Source organism: Oratosquilla oratoria, chromosome 38 (genome assembly GCF_046742065.1).
Source record: "Oratosquilla oratoria isolate Oo_2021 chromosome 38, ASM4674206v1, whole genome shotgun sequence".
NCBI classification, from domain to species: domain Eukaryota; kingdom Metazoa; phylum Arthropoda; class Malacostraca; order Stomatopoda; family Squillidae; genus Oratosquilla; species Oratosquilla oratoria.
Genome location: NC_134814.1, coordinates 46,799,471 through 46,803,218, shown reverse-complemented (window position 1 = coordinate 46,803,218; position 3,748 = coordinate 46,799,471).

Here is a 3,748-nt window from a genome sequence, read left to right as displayed (position 1 = left end):
ACATAAGCATTAATCTTTTGATATTTATCCTTGATAATACAACAATCGGTCTTAGCGTTTTCAACACATACAATCTTAAGACTGAATCTAGGATGATCTTCCACACAAAGTAGCTCAATCCCTTTAGAGCATGGCAAGATTAACCCACGGCTCCATCTTACGCGGCCAGGCGACAATTCTCCCTTCACCTTTGTCAGATTCCAGTCAGACAGAAAGGTGTTTCCTCTCTGTCCACGAAGGAAGTGATTATTGTAGACTTGGGCACTCTGGCGGCGTCATCGGAAGCATGGTAGTCTCATATTCGCTCAGTTGTGGGTTCGAATCCCGCACTCCAAGTGCGCACCTCCTGGCGTAGGCGCCTGACCTTTGACACAGGGAACAAATATTCCAGTAGGGAAAGTGTTGGGCAAAAGAGATGGATGGTCAGATATAAGACGGGCAGAGGTCAAAATGTATTGTTTCAGTAAGCTGTATCACAAGGGACACAAGAAAGAATAAGTTGCGGTAAGAAAACGCTGCATTGTTTAACTGACAAGTCAATGAAGAGTTCACAAATCTTCATGTTATTTACAAGGAGAAAACCTATTTTCGATGACCAATGTATTCTGCATCAGCTGAAAGATGTATTGTATTATGATTCAATTCATAGAGATTGTTGCATATCGCTTGTGCCTGGTCGCGGTGGCTTAAGGACGAGGCTGAAGAAAGGAAGGGAGGAAGGAGGACCTGCAAAGAAGCACGTCAACTTCGACGAGGTCTTGCGAAGTGAAATCGTCGAAGTGGGACGAACACAGAAGCAAGAGGAGGCGTGTTCTTCAGTTACCGGCGATTCTCAATGTTGATATCCATTTCTTTTTTTCTTTTTTTTTATGTTTTCTTTCTTATTTTTTCGATCACAGTTTCCTAACCTCCTGCGCACAACTTCAGCACTAGAAAAGACCTTTTACCATCCATCAACTACTAACATTTTTCGACCATCCATCAACTACTACTATTTTTCGACACGTAGCCTCCTTGCAAAAGTTCTACAAATTCCTAGGAGTCTCTATAGACCAAGCTAAGACCAGCTGCTCTAGATGAATATGAATTACGACACGACACAGATGGTCGTGTGGGACCAGCTGCGAAAGCCATCTGCCCCCATGACCAGCAGTCAGATACGGCATAAATTCAAGTGCCGACAGAAGAGGAACATGTAATTTCGAACTTGCATGACTGGTCCTCGAGTTCTCTTGTCTCTACGAAGTGTTTACCCGACCGGAGGTACAACTTGTTCTCGATGAACAATCCACATGAAGAACATTAGTCATCACTGCCAAAGGTTTTGTTCACCGTTGAAGTACCTTATTTGACTTGAACGTTTATTACATCTGCTGCCAGGGGATTTTATTCAGCCAATAAAGAGGCCCAATGTCTGAAATGGATTGATGTGGGTTTTATGTGAGGGTGTACGGAAATGCGCGCATAATGTTAGTAACACCGAGGACAAGTGTCCGAATACTTTCATCTACTGTCTTACCAGTGCATAACCCACTCGTAAAGACAACTATAACCAGGTTAGTGAAACTAATCTCTAATGTGATGACTATGCAGTTTATCATAGTCCTTCAACAAACCCTCAATTCCATTTCGTTTCGCTTTTTTTTTTTCTATTCAACCGTGATAACAGTTAAGAGTTTACAGACAGACTAGATCATCTGTCTCCGAAATTCTATAACTGCAATAGTTCTGCAACAACCCGTGAGACGCAATCCGAACCTTCAGTATCCGGATGAGTTCTATGGATGACAAGGGGAATAGGAGAAGGTAATAGCATAATTTTCACCTTGTTCGTACAAGACCATTAACTGCAAAAGAACCAATAGAAACCTTCCTACCATTGTGGGCCCAGTATGTGTTATGCAGTGTTCGACTCTTTCCACAGCCCCTGAGAGACCCCCCCCCATCCCTATACCCCCATCCCCCAAACTCAACCCTCCATCATCGACCTCCCTCCCACCCCACTCCCCGCTCCCTACCAACTCGCGTCCCTCCTCTGACCCCGCCCTAACTCCGAAGGCCTCCTCCCCTCCCTCGAGTCCCGCCCTCCCTGATACCCCGTCCTCCTCCCCTTCTTTTATGGACCCCATGGTTCCCATTCTCCCCCCCCACTTCCCCCCCCTTTCCCTTTCTCCTCTCAGCACCGCCCCCGTAACCAAGCCCCTTCCGTATATTACCCCACATGAATTTGACTGTTCTCCCTCCCTACTTCCACCCTCTACCATCGTGCTCCATCATTCCATTTATGGACTGCGTGCATCTATATTGATATATACTTCTGTCCATCTGTCATCCTTCACTCAACACTGTAGGTGTATATAGATACATACATTCATATATATACAGTATATATATATATATATATATATATATATATATGTATATATGTATATGTACATATATATATATATATACATATATATCTTTATTTTCCTCGTGGTTACAAGCATAAATCTTTATTCACGTGTTTTATGTGATTACTGTTGCATATATATATATATATATATATATATATATATATATATATATATTTATATATATGTATGTATGTATGTATTTCGTAGAAAACCACTCGTAAAATAAAACACTATGATCCAAACGTTTTCGTCTATTCAGACATCTTCAGGGAATACAGAATGACAATGGGTACGAACATATATACAGAAAATAAATAGACAAGACAGGAATATGGGAGGTCACACAAGCCAATTTCTCACAAAAGCGTATCAGGACGGGGACACGCCGTGGGCTGCTACATATTCAACAATTTTCTTTACAATGAAATTATCCACCTTATATAAGCCTAGACTTACGTTTATAATGTTATCAAAAAATGTTTAATAAGACAGGATTCAATAATGTTTCTATTCAACATAGAACAGCAAGAGACAATTTCATTGGAATTATTCCAATCAATGGCATGGTAACGGTCTCTTTTATGTACGAAAATCCCACTGGACCATTAACCAGATCTCACACTATACCTATGTTGACTAATTTTAGGAACTAAGTCTTTTCATTGTAAACAAATTGTTGAATATGTAGCAACCCACGGCGTCTCCCGTCCTAATATGCTTTGGTGAGAAATTGTCTTCTGTCATCTCCCATGTTGTCTTGCCTATTACTTTTCTATATATATGTTCCTACCCATTGTCATTATGCATTCCCTGTAGATCTCTGAATAGACGTAAACGTTTGGATCATAGTGCCTTATTCCATGAGTAGTTTTCTGCGAAACCTTACATTCACGCGTTTTAGTAAACTGGTATTCATATACATATATACATATATATATATATATATATATACATGTATATATATACATATATAAATATATATATATATACATATATATATATATATATATGTATGTATGTATATGTATGCACATAACTCTGCCATGGGGAATGACATCTAAATCCCATGCCGGTCCCAAGCCCGGATAAAAGAGGAGGGTTGTCATGACAGGCCTAGCTAGCCGGTGGCGTAAAAAGACCTATTTGCTCGAGTAACTCAAGGGACAGCCTCGGAACTAGGACGGACCAATCGAAGACGAAATAGGAAACGTTTATGGACCAGAGCTCGAACTATGCCAAAAATAAGATGTGCAACTTTAAACATTGCCACATACAAGGACAAAGAAGAAGAAATCATTGAAATGATGCTGAGTAGAAAAATAGACTTATTTGGTATGGCGGAGACAAGACAG